General features: G+C 47.6%; 1 long non-coding RNA gene and 1 other non-coding gene across 3 annotated transcripts; one reads left to right on the top strand and one right to left on the bottom strand.

Annotated features, from left to right (window-relative positions):
- Positions 1 to 11506: 11506 nt before the first annotated feature.
- Positions 11507 to 13191, bottom strand: LOC132414703 (uncharacterized). 2 transcript variants are annotated; one of them, XR_009517005.1, is made up of 3 exons: positions 13036 to 13191; positions 12091 to 12331; positions 11507 to 12003 (listed from the first exon to the last, which is right to left on the bottom strand). It is a non-coding gene; the product is annotated as an uncharacterized lncRNA (long non-coding RNA). The 2 variants fall into 2 exon arrangements; XR_009517006.1 differs by having other exon boundaries at positions 12091 to 12197.
- Positions 13192 to 18249: 5058 nt separating this feature from the next.
- On the top strand, positions 18250 to 18436 carry LOC132415633 (small Cajal body-specific RNA 16). The gene has a single exon (XR_009517353.1). It is a non-coding gene; the product is annotated as a small Cajal body-specific RNA 16 (non-coding RNA).
- The last annotated feature ends 3404 nt before the right edge of the window (positions 18437 to 21840 follow it).

Raw genomic sequence — 21840 nt, 5'->3', positions numbered from 1 at the left:
TCGTTGGTGAAAACACCTTGAGCCCAAACTTAGCCGCCAACGGCAAACGCAAAGGACAAACGGCATCTGGCAGATGCTCTCAGCCTGACTGTTCCCGACGTAAAGACCCCACATTTGAGTTTACCAGTTCATTAGAAACTGGTGGAGGGTCAGACCCAGAAAGGAACTGGCAGGGGTCAGTCTTCTGGAGTGAATGATTAAAATAAGTGGTTAAAACTCTGCTCAATATTATGTAATAACCTAAATGAGAAAAGATTTTGAAAAAGAATAGATACATGTATGTGTATAACTGAATCACTTTGCTGTACACCTGAAAGTAACACAACGTTGTTAATCAACTATACCCCAATATAAAATAAAAATTAAAAAATAAATCAATAAAATAAAATAAGTAGCTAAAGATAAAACAAGAGTACAGCTCTGTGCCTGCAAACTGAGAGGACCTGTGATGCTCCGGTTGATGGCCTTGAGCCTCCAGAAGATGCTCCGGGGACCCCATGTTTTGTTTGAAGTTTGTGCCTGACTCTTGAACCATGAGGGATGGGGGTGGGGGAGTGGCTCCTAGGATCTCTAGGATAATGACTTTTATCACAGATACCCAGGTGGCCACACAAATAGTGTCGTGAAAAAGATGTCACTTAGGCAGAGGCGGCAGGCTGGGCTTTTGCATCTCTTTTCCACCCAGGGCGACCTTTACTGACCTTATTTGCACCCACATTTAGCAGCCGGGATCTCTCTCCTGAGACCAGAAGGCGTGTGCCTGGGAGTATGTTAGGCCTGTGAGTAGGGTAAGAGGCTGTGTTTATTATATCAGAGTTGGGAGCAACTATGGCAGAAGACACATTAAGACACAGTAAGAACTCGTGTCTCACGTGTAACTCCTTGGGAAGCACGAAGCCTTAAGGGTCTTCTTCACTTGTGAATTGTTTGTCCCAAAGGCAGTGATAACCTCAGACTGGCAGTATTTCAGGGGCAGGTGATCAGAGAGACAAACTTATCTCGGTTGGCATTTCTTAACTTGTTCTTTATCGAGTCTGTGGCTGCAGATACGTTTTGGGGTGCACTCAGCTTGTGACCCAGAAAGTACCCAAGAGAGGAGGGCTGGCAAGGAAGGCAAAGGGGTGACTTGGAAGAAACCCATGCCAACTTCACATTCTCAGCGGTTCTGTGGGCAGAGGACGTGCTACCCCTCACAGACCCTGGGAAGGTGCCCAGGCAACCCCCTGCGGAAAGGAATGTTAAGGTACCACTGGCAAGTTTCCAATACTCCAACCCCAAAATGTAATTCGCTTGTTTCACATATTTTCAAAATTCCGTAGTAAAGCATCCTTTTACTTCAAATTTTCAACTTTAAAGTTCAGTCAAGTTTTTAAGCAGTGGGCTTCCCTGGTGGTGCAGTGGTTGAGAGTCCACCTGCCGATGGAGGGGACGCGGGTTCGTGCCCCGGTCCGGGAAGATCCCACATGCCGTGGAGCGGCTGGGCCCGTGAGCCATGGCCGCTGAGCCTGCGCGTCCGGAGCCTGTACTCCACAACGGGAGAGGCCACAGCAGTGAAAGGCCCGCATACCACAAAAAAAAAAAGAAAAAGAAAAAAATTTTAAGCAGAAAAGCTGTTTTTATGGATAAGAAGATTACTCTGCATGCCTGGAAGGAACAGAGAGTCTCCAAGGGCAGTGATCTGCTCAAGGCTTAGGTGTTTTTTTTCCTTATTATTTATTATTATTTCTTCTTTTTTTTAAATGGAAGTATAGTTGATTTACAACGTTTTAGGTGTACAGCAAGGTTATGTGTATATATATATATTTATATTTATATATTTATATGTGTATATAATTATATATATAAATATATTTATATAAATATACATTTTTTAATATATATATATAGTGTTTTTTGTTTCATCCTTTAGAACATTGACGTCTCGGGTACACTATTACCTGCCCAGGACTGTCCTGGCCAGGAGGCTGACCACACCTTGGAAAGACACCATCCATACAGACAACTGAGATTTAATTCTTCTCATCTCAGAAGCAATATGTGTATTCCCAGGAAAACTTCTGAAGATACAGATAAGGAAATTAGCATTCTTAACTTTGTATTGTACGCTTGTGGTTGGCAACAGGATGGCCCCCAAAGATGTCCACATCTAAAACCAGAACCTGTGAATATGTTAGATCACATGGCAAAGCGGAATGAAAGTTGCAGATGGAATTAAGGATGCTAATCAGAGTAAAAAGGGAGATTAGCTTGGGTTACCCAAGTGGCCCAATGTAAGCACAAGGTTCCTGCTTTCGGTTTGATTTCAGCTCAGTCACGCTTCTGACCTCCAGGACTGTAAGACAATACATTTGTGTTGCTTTAGGCCACTGATTTTGTGGTAACCTGTCACAGCAGCTACAGGAAATGAATACAGTGCCCCTCCTCCCAGGTATTTTTCTTTGCCTGTGTATTTTGAACCCCCCAAAGTAGGACAATACTGTACATAATATTTTCAGATAATCTTTTATTGAAGTACAGCAATGGAACAGAGAATCACAGATCCCCAGCACACGGCCGGACGATCGCAAAGAGAAAACACCTGTGTGGCTACAGCCCCAGTCAAGAACTCTAACACGATTGCCCCCCGGAAGCCCCCTTATTCTGTTCCCAGTCACCCGCTCCCCAAAGGCAATCCCCTCTTGACTTCTACACATAGCCTAGCTTTCCTGCTCGTGAACTTTATAAATGAAACCACATGGTATGCACACAATGTTTTCTTTTTTATTGAGGTATAGCTTACACGTACTGAAAAGCACAAATTTTAGATGTTTTCACACATGCAGACACTCAATTAACAGCCCTGTGAATCAAGATAAAGAGTATTTCCTGTCCCCAAAGTTCCCTTTCCTCTGCTCAGCACATATACCCCTCCCCCAAAGAACCAGTGTGCTGATCTCTGTCACCATAGAATTACTTTTGCCTGACCTGGGGCTTTGTGGATAGAAGTGGAATCATGCAATATGCTGAAACCTGTTTTCTTCCTCGCTCATTAAATTAGCATAAGCACCTTTCCACCGTACGGCTGGACCATCATTAGTTTAATCAATTTCCCCCTTCTGTGTATGGTTGCTTCCAGTTTGGGGATAATTTTAAGAATTAAATATCAAAGATGCATCACGCTTCTTTTATTCATAGAGGCAGGTGGACCAGGGGTGAAAATCCTCCCCCACACAGCCTTCTAGCTGGGTCCTCACACGTCGTTATCACCCTTTTCCCAGAGTCACTTCCTTAACTGATCCCTGCAAGACCCAGGCTCTCTGGAGGACACTGAGAACTGTCCTCGCTGAAACAATTGTTTTCTTATAGTCCGACGATACCGGCCCCTTCCTCTCCCTGCAACCCAGCAACCTCTTGGAGCTCAGTCAACTGTCTAATTACTCCAGCCAAAGAGCCACTGTTCAGAGCCTCGTGTTCTAGACAGGAAAGAATGTTCCTCAGTGAATAAGTCCACACCTCTATTCTGGGTAACACAGCAAAAGTTAAAATGAAGCAGTTGTTCTGCAGTTGGTTCCAACTATTATGTTGTTTGCACAGAAAGCACGGAATCGAGAAGCACAGGGGAGCCCAGAGTATTCCAAGGAAAATATTTGCAGGCTGACAAATTAGGACGCCGCTTTCCAAAAATGTGCATATAGGAAATTGGCATTTTCTGCATTTAGTTAATGTAGTAGATAACAGTCTGTCCAACTGGAGTGAAACTGGGGGCTCTGATGACTGAAAATGAGTAGGTACTAAGCATTTGTGGATTATTTTGTTCCTTTTAGATTATATGGAACAGTACATGCTTCCAACACCAGGCACAAAAAACAAACAGTACAGAAGGGAGATAGAAAATAGACCTTAAGGGACTTCCGTGGCGTCCAGTGGTTAAGACTCCGCGCTCCCACTGCAGGGGGCACAGGTTCGATCCCTGATCAGTGGAAGTAAAATCCAGCATGCCGCATGGCGCGGCCCAGGAAAAAAAAAAGAAAAAAAGTAGACCTTTAACAGTTAGTTTCGTTTCGTTCCTTTCAGAGGGAGGCAGTTAGAAAATCTGATTAAACATCCTTTACTCCTCTGTCATCAGGAGTTTTTTCTTGAGATGACCATGGTTTTAGCAGAACTGAGATGAAACATCATTCAGAACATGAAACGTCACATTTATAAAATCATCTTATAAAACCGGGTCCCCTCCCTCTGGGCCCCTGTTTCCTTTACCTGCGGGAGTATGCGGGGTGGAGGGGGTGGAAGACAATGACAGAAATGTCAACCCCAAATTGTCTTGTGCAGAGGCTGTGGAATGGAACCCAGCAGCAAAGGCCCTTTGTCAAAGGGACTTTGGGGTGTCACTGGCAGAGCTAGTGGGCTCCAAGGTAAAGCTTAAACAACAGCCTGTACGTTTGCATGTGTAAAACCTTTAGAAGCACTGTGGAATAAGCCCGGATGTCAGCAAGAGCTAAGATCAGCGCTTTGGGAATTCCCTGGCAGTCCAGTGGTTAGCGCTCCACGCTTTCACTGGCGAGGATGTGGGTTCGATCCCTGCATCCCGCAAGCCAAGCAGAACAGCCAAAAAGGAAAAAAAAAAAAAAAAAAGACCGGCCCCTTTAAGTCACAGGGGTCACCCCCCACCCCAGGTCTGAGCAAGCCCAGGGTGGTGATTCATTCTCCCTTCCCTGTCCCTGTCCCCACGTGTGCAGAGGGGAGAGTGTGTTGGTCTGGTCCTCACAGCGTCCACTCCTCTTTTCCTGTCTCTTGGACTCAGTCAATCTCCCTCTCTCTCTCCTTCTACGGCTTCGGCTTCATTAAGTGGGCCTAACAGAAAATGGAAATATTGATATATAATAGATATTCTGTACTTAAAATACTGTTAACACTTTTACATTTTGTTGGCCTAAAACCAAATGAATGAGACTCTCTCTTTACTTTGCATGGCGGTGGGAGTTGGACACGGCCCACCTTCAAGCTCCAAGTTCACCAGCTGCCTGCCGGGCTGTTCCTGTGCTCCTGGCCCTCTCTCTCTACAGAAGTAGAGAAAAGAATCGTCCGGCTTCAGAAACCTGTTCCCAGGAGTAAATGAGATGCAGGTGCCACACTCAGCCTGTTGCCCGAGGTGGGCTAGGTGGTCCTTAGGTGGAAGCTATTTTAGGTTCATAGGTCTTGGTTCCTTCCCCTGTGTGTCTACAGCGTGGTTGCCTGAATAAATAAGATTCTTCATTCCTGCTCCAGAATCTGAAGTCATTATAACCCCACACGGAGCAGCTGTTTCCCCCACCCCCACCCCCGTCCATAGGCAATTCCCTGATGGTAAATTGCATGCCTAGGGGAACAAATGAACTTGAGGTGATGCACAAGTCCCTGGCCTTGCGCAGAGTGGAACTCTGTTGTCACCCAAGGACGTGTCAGATGTCAGAGGTGAGGTCACAGCAGGGGAACACCCAGGACTGGGGCCCCGAGCCTGACACCTCCTGCCTCTAGAGCAGATCTGAGTCACTTCAATTTCCTCTTACTTGGGAAGAGGGAAGTAGAGGGTGATTTCCTTGATTTGTACCAAAATTAGAAAAGACAAAGGCAGGTGAAGGGATCCAGAATAAGAGTTTTGTTATTGTTTTATTCTCTGAACTCCCCCTTATAGGCCTGAAAGCAGAACGTCCCAAAATAATTCAACAGTCACAAATCCCGTCCCGAGGCTGGGATCACAACTTGGGAAGACTCCGCTCTCTGGAGAGACATCCACACCCAGATGAGAATTCCCCTAACAGACATAAAACTACCATAGCTCCCATCTATTCTCCTAAAGCGCCATTTATCTTTCCTAAAAGTCTTTTGCTTTCCCATAATTGTCCTTCTTCCCCTCCCGTGCCACTTCCCTTATTAAGATGGTTTATAAGCTCCCAATTCTAACCACCTCCTTGAATCACAGTTTTCATGAACTCCTGCAGACCTGTGTGAATTTTAAAAATCTGTCTTTTCTTTTGCTAAACTGTCTTTTGCAGGCCCCCAATTAACAGACCTAAGAAGGTAGAAGAAACATTTTTCCTCCCTGACACTGGAGTTCACGTCTTTACTGTTAAATGCTAGAAAAAAAAATACTCAAAACCCTTGCTAGAGATCGTAAGGAGAACTGATTCCAGACCATCACAGTGGGAATGGGACCACTGCAATGAGAGTTTACAACGGGGAGAGAGACTGGGCTCAACTCGGATTACAGTGGGGCAAGTGGAAAATCACTAAGAGGAAACATGAGGAGTAAAATGGGTTCTGGCTGAAGTGACCTAACAGGATTCTTGCTGAAGGCAAGCTAGGGGGCTTCAGACCTCACCTGGGGGATGGTAGAGGGGGAGGAACCTGATCAGTTATCGGGAGTGGGGGGTTAGGGCTTAAACTGACTCAGCAGGGCTCTTGCTAAAACTAGATTTTTCAGGGAGGTGCACAGATGGGCCTAAGAGAAGGTCCAGGAGTCTGAGTAAAGTTTGGTCAAGCAAAGAATCTTTGTCATAAACTTACACTCATTTAGTCCTTTTGAGGTTAATTTGAATGTTCTCTAAAAAGAAGATACTATATAATATGATGAAAAGAGAAAAGTAGCTACTATATAATGAAAAGAGAATGGTAAGCACCATTTATTGCAGGCCTAGTAGGGCCTATGCGCTTTGCAGATGTCACCTCCTTGAGCCTCTCATGTTGCAAGGGGGACGTGGGCTCAGTGAGGGCCGGCTCCTGCCCAGGGTCCCGGATTAGTGTCCACTTGTCACACACAGACATGGACTGCACCCTCAGGCACTGTGCCAGGCACTGGGGATAGAGGGGTGAGTGAGACAGTCACCACAGCCCCGGGACAGACCAGCTGGCTGAGGAAAGACCCCCTCAAAGAGTAAAGCACACAGAAGTAATGCCTTCGGGGGAGCGCTCACGGGGTCCCTGCCTGGGCCCGGAGCAGAGGGGAGGGAACCCTGGTGGGATCTGTGTTGAGAGCAGAATCACAAGGAACAGCGGGTAGAGGAAAGTGGAGGGAAGGGCATCCCAGGGCCAGGGACAGCGAGAGCAAGGGCCACGTGCACGCAGGACCGAACTAGTGGTGGTGCTGCGGCCTAAACCCGGTGCCACCGAGCTCCAAAGTCCATTTGACCTCACTGAGGCCTCTGTGTACCTGTAACCCCAACAGAACCGGGCCTTTTGGCTGCCTGGTGTCAAGTAAAAACCAAATCCAGACTTAGGGAAGAGAGACTTTATTGGGAAGGCTTATTGCAAGGGAGGTGGGGGCAGGACCACTGCCGCAGGGAAATCACTGTGACCCACCAGATCTGGGAGCACGTCAGGCGTGAGGCAGAAAGGGAGTTTCCTTCATCGGGAGCGGTGAAGACGGCTAGAAAGAAGCAGGTTGGGCGCAAGTGGAGGGAAGGGTGGCTGGGTGGGAGAGGAGGTCAGAGAAGGTTTTAGCTGGGCTCACCCCAAAGTTCAGGGGCCTGGGAGAGGGAGGGAGACTTAACCAAAGTCTCACTAATGAGCACTTTGTTCCCACTGATCAATGGGACAAGCTGTTGAGCTCATCACTTATGGGGCCAGAAGGGGAAACTGGAGGGTCCGTGACGGACCTTAACACAGGCGAACGGGGCGGGGGGGGGGGGGGGGGACATGGATAAGTCTGCTCTGACTCCGTGGCATTAACTCTGTCACCAGAAACACAAAATGGGTGGAGGGGGTGTTTCTGAACCATCGCTGTTTTTCAGGAGCTCAGTCCCCCCTTTTGTTCAAGATGGAGTCATAAATGTCCTGAGGGGGTGAACAGGATCGAAGACAGTCTCCGGCCCAGTCAGAGCCCGTTCAGCCTAGTGATGAAGCCAAAAGGGGGCGTTGAAAAATCATTTGGGTTTCACTGAATGATGGTCGACAGCAAAACAATGAAGAACCGCCAGCCATAGTTTGAATTTCAGATAACACATTTCTATAGTATAGGCATGGCCTATATAATAGTTAGGACTTACTTATACTAAAAAAAAAAAATCATTGTTTGTCTGAAATTTCACTGTATGTCCTGAATTTTTACTTGCTAACTCTGACAACCCTGCACTGAGTGGGTTCCTCAAAGTTACCCTAAAGAACACTTTTTAGCTTCTCTTTCCTGACATCGGTCTCAGCACGGTAGCTGTTCCCTACACCCCCTCCCACACACCCCAGCTCTCACCACACACTCCAGGCCCCCGGCTCCCTCTGTGTTCTCTGAACTCCTGGACCCTCCTTCTCAGCCCTTTCTCTGTAATCAATTCAGCCTCTGACCTTGTGGAGGAGCAGAATTTGCCCCCCCCCAAAAGTTTTCTCTTTGGCATGAGGATTAATTTAGGCTGATTACTTTTAAGAAACAGAAACCTCAAAGTTTTTATTTCCTTCCCCTTAACTGCCCGAAAGAATTTAGATAAAGGGCCTGAGGTATCACCAGAGGTATCTGCGAAGAATGTGGGGAAATTCGTCAGGGCCTGAAGGTCAGAGTCCATGCTGTGTCACATTGTCTCTGCGGCCCCCGCAAACGTTTGTCCACCAAACATTTGCTTTCCCATCTGCAGGTGAATTGCCTTCCTCCCCTTTGAAGTCCCAAACCCTTACCCCCAACATCCTCTTTTGTCTCTAGCTGAAGATGGTATTTAAGGTGACGGTTTGGGCGATTTTGGTGAGTTACTCAGTCTTCCTGGGTCTTTCCCATGTATACATGTTACTAATCTTTTGTGTGATTTTTCTCCTGTTAATCTGTCTCCTGTCACTTTCATTCTTGGACCAGTCAGAAGAACCCAGAATGGCAGAGGAAAATTTCTTCTTCCTCCACAGCCTCTGCCCTGAGGATGGAAAGCCCCAGCTCCTCAGAAAGGTGGGAGATTTTGTTTTGAATTCTATTTCCCCAACATGTGACTCCAGATTTTTTAAGCAAACAGCAAGGAAGACTTTGGGTGTTTACCATTGCCTCTTGCTGCACCCGCATAAGTAAGAGGCCTCATAGAACCCAGTTTACATACTCTAAGAGGCCCAGGGGCATAGACTATAAGAAATTGCTACCACTACAGACTGTGCTGGGAAATTCTTCCCCAATACAGAACGCTGGCTCAAAGGAATAACATCAATGTGTTAGTATCACAACTGTGCATGTATCGTACACTACAGTTAAATCCACCATCCATCTGTGAAAAAAGTACAAAGCGACTAACAACACCCTCCCTCACTCCTCAAAGTGTGGTCCCCAGACGGGCAGCACCTGGGAGCTAGTGAGAAAGGCAGAGTCCCAGGCCCGCCCCAGACCTACCTGCAGCTCCAGACTCTGCATCCGATAAACCTGCAGGAGATCTGTGCACATTGTTTCGGTAACACTGAACTAGGCCACTTTCATTTCTGTTCCTATAGAACAAAAACACCACCAGGTGGCCCTTCTTGACCAAGTCAGGTATTTAACCAAAACAGGTATGATGCCCAGGCCAAAAAGAGGGACTACAGTCCCTCTTGCTTATTAGCCTGATGTAATTCATATCTTCCTTTGGGGAAGAGATTGGCATCCCTGATAAAGTTCATAAGGAGTTATCTGGGAAACCAGTTACCTACCCACCCAGCTGATTGTCAGGACCATTAGCCAGTGATTCTTACTGTATTTAGCCTGGCAATGATACTTTCTTATAAAATATACGTACCTAAAAATGAACTTCTTTTTTTGTGGTACGTGGGCCTCTCACTGTTGTGGCCTCTCCCGTTGCGGAGCACAGGCTCTGGACGCGCAGGCTCAGCGGCCATGGCTCACGGGCCCAGCCGCTCCGCGGCACGTGGGATCTTCCTGGACCGGGGCACGAACCTGTGTCCCCTGCCTCGGCAGGCTGACTCTCAACCACTGTGCCACCAGGGAAGCCTGAATTTCTTTTCTTTTAAATTGAAGTATAGTTGATTTACAATGTTGTGTTAATTACTGCTGTACAGCAAAGTGATTCAGTTATATATAATTCTGTTTTTTAATATTCTTTTCCATCATGGTTTATCATAAGATATTGAATATAGTTCTCTGTGCTATACAGTAGGACCTTGTTGTTTATCCATTCTATCTATAGAAGTTTACATCTGCTAATCCCAACCTCCCACTCCATCCCTCCCCCAACCCCCTTCCCCTCGGGGAACCAGTCTGTTTATGTCCGTGATTCTGTTTCTGCTTCATAGATAGGTTCGTTTGTATCATATTTTAGATTCCACATATAAGTGATATCATACGGTATTTGTCTTTCTCTTTCTGACTTACTTCACTTAGTATGATAATCTCTAGTTGCATCCAAAAAGATGAACTTTTGATTTGGCCTATAGGGGCCTCTCCCCTTGCCTACGAGATTGTGATAAAACTTTCGCACATACTCATAACTAAATTGTTTTAAGTCTTCTTTCACTCATCTAAAAAGAAATTAGAATGGATAGATTACTTAATGTGGTTGACCTCGCTCGTGTCAAGCTATGCTAAGAGGCTACTGTAAATGCAGGAAGAATCAGCAAGAGGTTCAAAGAAAACGCAGCCAGAGAAACGGCAAGACAACTATGGGGGAAAATAAAAAGGCAAAGAGTGATTTTGCACATGCACGATAGTGTAACCTCTGAATGGTGAAAACAGAAATGATATAGGATGCTTGCAGTGGGAGGATGGACAAAGGGAAGCAGAGGGCAGGTGCTGAGAGCTCAGCCTGAATCCGCCAGGAAGGAAGGCAACAGGCCAGGATGAAGAGGGTGAGTCAAAGAGCAGCACATACAGGTTATTCAGAAACAGGGAGATGAGTGAACTAGGAAGGAGCTAAGCTGAGCGCGGAGGGCGGTGGGAAGTGGGCAATGGCTGTTTACTGTCAGCCTTTTCATCCTATGAACACTTTTTTTTTTTGGCCCTGCTGCACGGCTTTAGGGATCTTAGTTCCCCAACCAGGAATTGAACCCGGGCCGCGACAGTGAAAGCACCAAGTCCTAACCACTGGACCACCAAAGAATTCCCTCATCCTATGAACTTTTAAAACTAGTGCACTAATGATCACTTTAGGAAAAAAACTGAAAACAAACACCAAGCAATGTTTACACAGATCTAACATGACCAGAGGAAGTGAGGCCTTTATTTCATTTTGACTTCTTAATATCTTCTTTTTATCTCCCCCATTAACTTTCAAAGGGGTAATTAACTTTCAAGTAATTTGGAACAGAGATGGCACGTTAGTGAAGGGGATCTACGGGAGCTTTGCCCATAGCTCATTACGGTAAGTCATCGCGACAGAAGATGACAACTAAGTAAAGTTTGCAAGTGGGCACAAGTGTTGGAAGTTTGACTCAGCGGGGACGGCCCACACAGGTGGCATACGGCTTACATAGCTGCTGGTGGAAGTCAGTTATTAAAAACCCACGTCTTGGTTTTGTTAACTAGGAATTTGTTGTTGAAAGAAAACAGGAGTCCTATTTTACTATATTTATTTTAATTTATTTATTTATTTATTTTTGGCTGCATTGGGTCTTCATTGCTGCACACAGGCTTTCTCCAGTTGTGACAAGCGGGGGTTTCTCTTCATTGCAGTGCGCGGGCTTCTCATTGCGGTGGCTTCTCTCTGTTGTGGAGCACGGGCTCTAGGCGCGCGGGCTTCAGTAGTTGTGTCACACGGGCTCAGTAGTTGTGGCTCGTGGGCTCTAGAGAGCAGGCTCAGTAGTTGAGGCGCACGGGCTTAGTTGCTCCGCAGCATGTTAGACCTTCCTGGACCAGGGCTAGAACCCGTGTCCCCTGCACTGGCAGGTGGATTCTCAACCACTGCATCACCAGGGAAGTCCAGGAGTCCTATTTGAACTCCATACAGAAATCTCAATGTCCTGCTGCTGGTGGCAGCACTGTACAACTATCATATAACTGCAGAGCTGACAGGCCGAAGAAACACGTGAACTTCCAATGATTTACTCAGCTCCACTCTAATTAAATTTGCAATAAAGACCTCCTTTTCTGCTGGAGCTGCAAAACTGATCGGAAAAAAAAAAATCAGAATGACGAATTTTTAAAAATGCATTCATTATGTGTATTCACTTACAACCAAGAAAGACTTGTACCTTGTAAAGATTATGGAGAGATGTACTTCTTGTAGTCTTCCTGATGGTAATTGAATGATTTAAATGACACACATCTACTCTTTGTTGAAAAGACAAGTATACTGTTCCTATCAGGTAGAAACAGGCAGGAAAATAAATAATCACAAAGCACGCGAGCTCTGGTGGAGGTGTGCATGGGCGGCCAGGGACAAGGATCCTTGCTGCTGAGACAGGCAGACATCCGGGCAGCCTCTGCCTTCGTCTACAAGGTGAAGGGCACAGGGCCTTCATATGTGAAGAAGGTCATTTGTCCCAGGAACTTTACTTGTCACGTCTAAACACTTTTTCCATGTCACTCATCTCAGGACACCAGAGTTATGGTTCAACAGAGCCAAGAGTGAGAGGCTCCTCCAGGCGCCAGGGCAAAGATAACACTATCTCTACACAGATCTGGGATCAGCTCAATGGGCAAATTTGTTAGCACGAAAACAGAAAATACCAATACTTCTAATATTAACTACTTTATTGGGGGTGGGGGTGAGAAAAGGTCCCTAAAAGATAAGAAGAGAAAATGTGAGGTACTGACGTTAACTCAGAGTAAAAGCCAAAGTCTCACAATTTCCTGCAAGATTCTGCAAGACCTGGTCCCCAGGCCCCCGCATCCCTCCTCGTAAGCCCTTCTCGCTCACCGTTTACTGTATTGGCTGCCTTTGCATTGGCTGTTCCCTCTGCCTGGGATGCTCTTCCAGGGTGTCACATGACTTACCCACTTCTTTTAGGATTTTGCTAAAGGTCAAATATCCAGGCCCTTCCTGAGTACCGTAACTAAAATTGCAAACCTCACCCTCGACTCCTAGCCCAGTTTTCTACCCACCCCCACCCATAGCAATCACACTGTCCACTACTCTAGTGATGTTGCTGTCTCCCCTGTACTGGATTATCAGCTCCGGGAGGATAAGGAGTTACCTCTGTTTTGCTTTCTGTCCTGGCCTCACTCGACCAGCAGTGAGTGCTCAGCATTTGTTCAGTCCATCAGGAAGCTGTCAAGCAGGTTCATAAACCAGAGAACATGTAGCAGTCTACTTAAAATTACACTTCCAGGGCTCCCCTGGTGGCGCAGTGGTTGAGAGTCCGCCTGCCGAGGCAGGGGACACGGGTTCATGCCCCGGTCCGGGAAGATCCCACGTGACGCGGAGCAGCTGGGCCCGTGAGCCATGCCGCTGTGCCTGCGCGTCCGGAGCCTGTGCTCCGCAACAGGAGAGGCCACGGTGGTGAGAGGCCAGCGTACTGCAAAAACTCAAACAAAAAAATTACACTTCCAGAGTTGTTAACTCTTTTTTTTTCCCAGATGAACAGCACTTTTCCAACAGACAACCACATTGACTTTGTACAAACTTTTTCCAGTCTTGATTTGTACCTTTCAATTTCAAGTATGAACAATGTTCTGGCCAGAGATGCTTCTAAACCCTTAACACCCTGTCTGGAACTTCAAATACTGGTATGTGTTGCCCTGGATTCCTCATCAAAGAAAATCTTTCATGCTGGGTAGAACCACCTGTCGTCACAGGGAGTGACTCCGGACAGAAGGCTGCAATACAACGTACTCTGATGCCCAAGTGCCAAGTGTCCTATGATCAAGCTTGGTTCAGCTGGCCCATGACATGATAAATACTTCCCAGGAGCTGTGTGCAGCTGGGACTCCCCGGCAGATTCCTAAGAAAGAGCCCAACCCTGCAGGTTAACCTTCTGTATAACTTTCCAGTGAATAAGGTCTTGGCTAAATTACAAAAACAAAAGCAAAACAAAAAAATCCAAAAAACTTTGTGCCAAGTTACAAAAGAGAACAGTCTGGTGTAGGATTCCGCCCTCTAGTGGACGGAGAGAGATCTCAAAATCTTGACTTGATAGAACTATTCTTTAGCTCTGTTTTTGTTAACTTTTCTGCTATAGGCCTTTTGTGTCCCACAGCCATTTTTAACATAAAAAATTACTTCTTAGAGATCACAGTTTAATTATCCATTGCTACTAAAGTGTAGCATCTTTTTGAAAGACTGGACTCCTGCCGGCTTTAACACTCTTACGTAATCCAGAGGAAGAAACATCATAAATGCTAAGGCCCATCCACAGTACACAGCCTCCTATAACACACACGCGCACACACACACACACACGTTTTCTTGGGGAAAACAAGCATGCCGTCCCCGTGCCTCGAGCAGCTGGGCCGACTCCATGAAGGGGCTGGAATGGACTGAGCAGGAGACAGCTGGGGAACATTCCAGGAGCCACACGCAGGGTTGACATGTTCTCCACAGATGTTCTCACAAGTCTCCTCCTGTGGGTTCGAAGTTTCCCTCCATCACCCACTCAGGCGCCAGCACACTCATCATGTAGGAGAACAAATGAAAACTGTTGTCTTGAGGTGGGGTCACAGACCAGGGCTGGAGGTTCAATGTTAAGAACCGACATCCGGGCAGCCTTTCAGCAGACGGAAACAGGATGCAAAGACATGTTTGTTTAACGTCCAGTGCTCTAGAGAATGTTCAACTGGAGACCCTAAGTCCTTTCTCACTGGGAATAGTGTAGAATGACCTGGACAGTTGCATGTCACTAGTAGCTCCCGGGAACTGTCTTCTCCTGTAGCGTTTCTAGCATTGGGTTTCATGCCAATCTTTCCCTTAAGCCTCTGCTTCCCCCAAGGCTGGGGTGTGTGTGTGACTCTATCAAGGACTCCCTTTCAGGCCATTTCACTCCGAGATCAAGGACCTGATAGCTGGGAAGAGCCCTGGGAGTGTCCCATGGTTGGCACCCTCTGCTCTGTGGGCTGAGGGGTCCACAGAACTTACGGGAGACCTCTGGGACCAGGCTGTCTCAAGGCCTCGGGGGGCTGTCCTGTTTCCACCAGAGCAACGCCTAGTTTATCTATTTTTTCCCCCACACATAAATATTCTTTTTTATTATTTCTAAAGTAAATGGTAGCACACCAAACATACTTTTCTCCGCCTTGCTTTTCTCTTCACTTAAAAGTATATCTTGGGGCTTCCCTGGTGGCGCAGTAGATAAGAATCCGCCTGCCAATGCAAGGGACACGGGTTCAATCCCTGGTATGGGAAGATCCCACATGCCGCAGAGCAATTAAGCCCATGCGCCAGAACTACTGAGCCTGCGCTCTAGAGCCCGCGTGCCACAACTCCTGAAGCCGGCGCACCTAGAGCCTGTGTTCCGCAACAAGAGAAGCCACTGCCATGAGAAGCCTGCACACCGCAACGAACAGTAGCCCCCGCTCGCCGCAGCTAGAGAAAGCCCGCACACAGCAACATAAACCCACCCAACACAGCCAAAAATAAATAAATTTATTTATTTATTTTAAAAACGTGTATCTCGAAGGACTTTCTATCCACTTTCTCTTATTTTATTTTGCTAAAATATAAATAACATAAAAGTTGCTATTTTAATCATTTTTAATTAGGAAAAAATTTTATTATGGTAAAATATACCTGACAGAAAACTTACCATTTTAATTTTTTTGTTTTTGGCCATGCGGCTTGCGGGATCTTAGTTCCCTGACCAGGGATCAAACCCACACCCTCGGCAGTGAAAGTGCAGAATCCTAACCACTGGACCGCCAGGGAATTCCCAACCATTTTTTAAAATTAATTAATTAATTAATTTTATTTTTGGCTGCATTGGGTCTTTGTTGCTGCACGCGGGCTCAGTAGTTGTGGCTCGTGGGCTCTAGAGCGCAGGCTCAGTAGCTGCGGCACACGGGCTTAGTTGCTCCGCGGCATGTGGGATCTTCGCGGACCAGGACTCGAATCCGTGTCCCCTGCAATGGCAGGCAGATTCTTAACCACTGCGCCACCAGGGAAATCCCCAACCATTTAAAAATGTACAGTCTGTGGCGTTAAGTACATTCACAATGTTGTGCAACCATCACCACTATCTGCTTCCAAAGCTTTTTCATCACCCCAAATAGAAACTCCATGACCATTAAGCAGTAACTCCTCATTCTCCACTCCCCCCGCCCTGTAACCTCTAATCTACTTTGTCTCTAAGAGCCGCCTATGCTAGATATTTCATATGAACAGAATCATACAATACAAGACCTTTCCTGTCTGGTTTCTTTCACTGCTTTCAAGATTCATCCACATGGTAGCATATGTCAAAACTTGGCTCCTTTTACAGCTGAATAATATTCCACTGTATGTATAGACCACATTTTGTTTACCCATGCATCTGTTGATGGACACTCAGGTTGTTTCCACCTTGTAGCTTTTGTGAATAAAGCTGCTATGAACATGGGTGCACAAGTATCTGTCTGACTCTTTATTTTAAACTCTTTGGGGTATATACCTATGAGTGGAATTTTGGGTCACACGACATTTCTATGTTTAACTTTTTGAGGGACTTCCAAACTATTTTCCACAGCGGCATCGTTTTACATTCCCACCAGCAATGTACAAGGGTTCCAGTTTCTCTACATGTTCCCCAATGGTTCTTATTTTCAGATTTTTGGATTCTAGCCATCCTAGTGGATAGGAGTGGTATCTCACTGTGGTACCATGATTAATGATGTTGAGCATCTTTTCATGTGATTATCAGTCATTTGTATGTCTCCTTCGGAGATATGTTGATTTGAGTCCTTTGCCCATTTTTAAATAGGGTTTCTTATCTTTTCGTTGTTGGGTTTTAGAAAGTTTATCTGCCTTAACCACTGGATTTCCGAAAAAATATTGCATCTAAAAAAAGAGGTTTACTGATAAATGAAGGCTGGGACCCGGTCCAGCCTTATATCTCACATACAGAGAAACAGAGGTCCATGAGGTTAAGCCACATGGTAAGTAGCAAAACAGCCTGTCTGACAGATTGCTTCACCTCCTCCCATGTCACTCAACACCTGGAGTGAGCAGCGCCCAGGTGCCCGGCTCTGTGAGGAACTACACGTGCAAAAACAAATCCTGTCCTTCAAGACTTCTGGGAAGATGAGGCTGGCAGGGTTGGGTGTTCAGGGGGCATGGTGAGAAGTTCCTCGTAATTGACGGAGGGAGAGAGCAGCAGCATACCAGGCTAGATTCTGAAGGATTTGAGTGCCAATGAGTTGGGATTTTTAGCCTGGAGGCCCCAAGTCACAAATTCAAACACCTTCCTGGGACCTCGGGTGCCGTAAATGTGGAGAACAGTGGGTGAAAAGCAATAGGGATTGGAGGGGGCCTGTGGCTAACCAGAGCACCGCCCTGCCTAAAGGCAGATTCCAAAACTGCTGGGTTGTGATTCCTAACATAGAAAGCAGAGGGCCGTTGGCTTGCTGGCTGGCCAAGCTTGGGAAAATAACTCATCTTCTTTGCAGCACTGCTCTTCTCACCTGGAAAACAGGAGTGATCATCGTACCTACCCGCTGCCTAAGGTTGCATTAGGAGTAAAGGGATAATTCACGCTCAGCACCAGGCACCTGGATGGCCTTCTGATTCTCTTGCTCTAGGACCCTCCCCTCTCGCTAGAGCGCTCGTCCCCATTAATCAACATCTCGCGGCTGCGGCCCCTTTAAGGCGGCCATGGAGGACCCAGTTTCAAAGCTAAGGGCGACCTTCTAGGTGCCGTCTCTATGGTAAGTCGTCACTTACGGCCGGAAGTGCGTATGCGGAGCGGCTTTGGCTCGGGATTAGGAAGAGAGTGGCGGCACGTGCTCTCTGGTGTCCGAGGAGATGTGCGCTCTCGACCCCGGCGGGTGGCAGATCCCCGGCCCGCAGGGTGATGCTGGCCCGCGGCGCCGGTTCCCTCCCCGGGCCGGGAACGAAGCTCTGGGGGCCTGGACTTCTGGGACCGCCCCCCGTATAGCAACTGCGGCTTGGACGGAGGAGAGAGAATGCAGGCACCAAAATCGGGGTGAGGGGCTACTGTAGGAGGCACTGCACCGTGCAGAAAAGCCTTGGATTCCCCGGCTGGAGGGCCAGCATGAGTTTCTGGGGGTGTGTAAACATCCAGTGAGACTCATCCTCCTAGAGTACGTGGTATCACTTTCTTTTCCCAGGTATTTCTCAGGCAATAAGAGCTCTCCAGACCCCGGCGATTGGATGAAGGCATGCAACCTTTCTTTGCTCCTTCTTGTCGGTGACCGTATACGGAGTGACCTCAGTTTGGGGGATCCAGGTATGTCAAGCGTGGACACGCAGTGTCCTGAGGCCGATGGTCTGGGAAGAGGCTCCTGTGTTGTTGAACCTGCCCAGTTGTGGGTGCAGCCTTGTACCAGGCAGCCCGACCCTGACCTAAAGTAAATTCCCAGGAGAGGTTTTTCCTGGGTTTCGAATTTGCAGTAACAGGTGTGAACATTCTAGCAGCAGTTTGATGATCATGTATGATACTGCAAACAGGATTTTCGCTGAAAGAAGAAAAGCTGCCTCATCAACAGTGTTGATGTTTTATTCAATAAATATTTTCTGATTCTTTGGCCACCCACCATGCTAAGTGTTAGGGATACAGAGATGTTACGGCCCTTGTTCTCAGGAAGCTACAGCCCAGTTGGGGAGATAAAATTAAGTGATCACCCTAAAGAGGGTATAATTCAATCCGAGGTGAGTGCTCTGAAGGAAAGCATAGTCTAATGAGAATATGTGTCTTAAAGAATCTGATGGAGACTGGAAAGCTTTCCTGAGGATGAGACCCTTGAGCTGGACTCTGAAGGACTCAAGGATGAGTAGGAGTTTGGTGGGAAGGCCAGGGGACAGCATGTGCAAAGGTCCAGTGGGCTAGCGAGTATGGCTAGTGGAGGAACTGGAAAAAGGCCATTGTAGCCTGGAAAGCAAAGTGGAAAACGGTGTGAAACGAAGCTGGAAAGGTGAGGAGGGCCAGACGACACAGGGCCTGTGGCTTATGTTAGGATTTGGGGCTTGGGCCTGAGAATAGTGGGAGGTTAGTATGGGATTTAAACAAGAAGATGTTGTACTGAAAATTGTAACGTCAAAAGAGCCCGGTGTACAGAGCAGCACAGTAGCAGAACTTTCTGCGATGCTGGTCTATAATCTGTGTCCTCCTGTAGAGCAGGCCCCGAGCCTGGAGTGGAATTTTAATTTAAATGTAAATGGCCACGTGCGCCTAGTGGCCGCTGTGTGGGACCGCGTGCGACCGCGCAGCTCTGGAACCTGTTGGAGGGGGCAGTGACAGATCGTGGCACACAGATGCCCTTTCACGTCCTGAAGAAGGGCTGAGACAGGTTCCACTTTGGGGAGGATCCACACGTTGATCATTCCTGGGCATCTCATACAGTAACTGCTTGTGGAACTGCTTTCGTTTTTATTTTCTTGGTGTGGTTCAGCTCCTTCATGAAGCGGCATGTTCCTCCCTCTCCTACCTTTGCCTGTTTTGTTGTCAGCACACAGATGGAGAAGTGATTCTTCAACTCATCGAAGTACCTACAGCGGTCAAAGCATTACGTCTCAGCTTTGGAGGGGCCGTCAAGAAAAGTGGTCCCTGGTGTTCCAGGGTTTGGGATGCAGAGAGGTAGACGGCAGGAAGTGCCCTGGACCCCAGGAAGAGGCGTTTCCAGTGGGACCCGGCAGAATGCCGCCCTGTGAGGAAGTAAAGGCCGTTTCCAGCCGATGAAACATGTGACCAAAGGGAGGAAGTGTGAAAGTGCTTGAGAGGATGTGGGGAACTCAAAAGTTGGGGGGAAACTGGGGAACTGCACAGCGAGAGAAAGGGAGGAATAGGTAGGAATAGATGGGCTGGTGTTGCGTTATGGGGGGCTTTGTCAGAGTTCGGCTTGTTGTGCCCACTATGGGCCAGGAGGGCCCCACGTGGTGGTGGGCAGATGTCCAGGTGTGCCTGCAGTGGTGGGTTAGGGAGTCACTGGGGTGGAGCCCGTAGACTTGGAAGGCGGGGGCTGATCGGTCGCTGCGGGGCACCGGCTGCATCGTACTCTTGGTGGAAGGTAGATTTTAGATCTTGGAGGGTGTTTTATTGTGTTAACAGTCTTAAATTCTCTGAATATTCAGACTTGCCGAAGTCAAATAAAAACCGATGAAGTGTGGTTTTTTTGCAGGTGAGTTCACTGGAAGATTTGTGTGTGTGGTGGGTGAAAATCTGCTGAGTTCGTTTCTGCCCGGTTCTGTGCGCCTGAAATGTAATTGTTTTGCTTTAGCACTTTACAGGTTTGTTTGGTTTAACTCCTGTCTACATAGTTTTTGAGTGCTGACCTGTTTAATGCCCTGTTTTGTATGAGAATACAAATAAAAGGAGTCAGACCCCAAGGAGACTTTTCATACACGTTATGGGTTCCGTGCCCGGTGACCACGCACTGAGTGTGTCACCTCGGCCTCCGAGGGGGCACAGTGGGCAGCACAGTTCCCGACTGAAGAGTGACTCACGGTCACACACCCTCAGTGCTGCCAGTGCCCTGGACCAGTAAGTTAGTCCCTGAGCACCCCGACCCCAGGCTTCTCGGTGGGCGCAGAACCCCCCCTCGCCAAGTCAGACTTGTTCGACTTCAGCAAGGCTGAATATTCAGAGAATTTAAAAGTTCACACAATAAAATACTCTCCAAGATCTGAAATCTACCCGCCCCCCGACACCTAGTGTGTGCACATATCACGGGGTCAGGAGGCTTTGTTGCAGAGGTTGGGGGCTCTGCCGGCACTAGCTGGGGCCATACTTCACAGCAGAGAATTCTCCCAAGTCCCACTGTCTTCGAATGTTTTGCCATCTGTTAAGGTGCAGAAAGGAAAAACCAGCCTGTGTCCTGAGCTGTGACGGTGGTGGTTCTGTACATAGTGCTGTCATCAGAGTGTTCCATGCTATCTTCGTGTCGTGGTCAGGGCGTTACAAACAGTACATACATTTTTTTATGCGGTGTAGAAGCGTTATCTTGGACTTTGGACCTAGTCGTGCCAGAGCCAGGTACCTGCCTGACATACTTGGTGGCCCTCCCGACTTCACACTCACCTCATCTCCCGAGAGGGCGTGGCCGCTAGTGCCCACCAAGGCCGAGATGTAGCTTTGCAGCTTCAAGGCCAGCCTCTGGTGGGTCTTTATGGACCAATAATCTAAAAGGGCTGCAGGTGTCAGGGGAGGCAGGGCCACCACGGGCAGTGCTGGGAGCGGCAGCTCGTCAGCTCAGGTGACCCGGGTGGAGCAGCGCCGACGGGCAGATGTAGCCAAAGGCTCCACCGCTGGCCTGCAGTGTGACCTCGGGCAGGCCACTTCCCTGTTTGTCCCTCAGTTTCAGTAAAATGGGGACGATGGTCATAATTACGATGCTTCCTGCCAGGTGGCGCTTGTGAGAGTTGGGTTAGCGGATGGTGTAAAGCGCTCGGACTCTCAGCTGGCACGTCAGGATGGTCATTTCCGTTCTTCCCTGGATTTTCGGTGCATTTTACAAACACATGGAAAGAAGGGCGTGTCAAGAGGACAAATCAGAAGAGCAGATAAGATCCGTAAAACCCAGGCCGTATATAGTCACAGGTCGGAATAAGCCGAGAGGTGCAGAGAGTGCTGAGGACGGCAGGCAGGACTTTCTTGTAAAACCCACGGAACATAAAATTTACTATTTTAACCATTTTCAAGTGTGCGGTTCAGTTTGTTTGTTTTTGTTAAAGTACATTTACAATGTTGTGAAACCTTCAGCTCTTGCCTACTTCCAGAATATTTCCATCACTCCGAGAGGAAGCCCCCTCCCCCCAGCCCCTGGGCACCTCTGATCTGTTTTCTGTCTCTGGATTTGCTGACTCTGGACTCTGCACTTTGCATCCTTTTATCATCCAGGCCTCCCCTAGGGTTCAAATA

The sequence above is a fragment of the Delphinus delphis genome, chromosome 19, assembly GCF_949987515.2.
Source record: "Delphinus delphis chromosome 19, mDelDel1.2, whole genome shotgun sequence".
Lineage (NCBI taxonomy): Eukaryota > Metazoa > Chordata > Mammalia > Artiodactyla > Delphinidae > Delphinus > Delphinus delphis.
The sequence above is the reverse complement of the archived record's forward strand: the minus strand, read 5'-3'. Positions and strand labels throughout refer to the sequence as shown.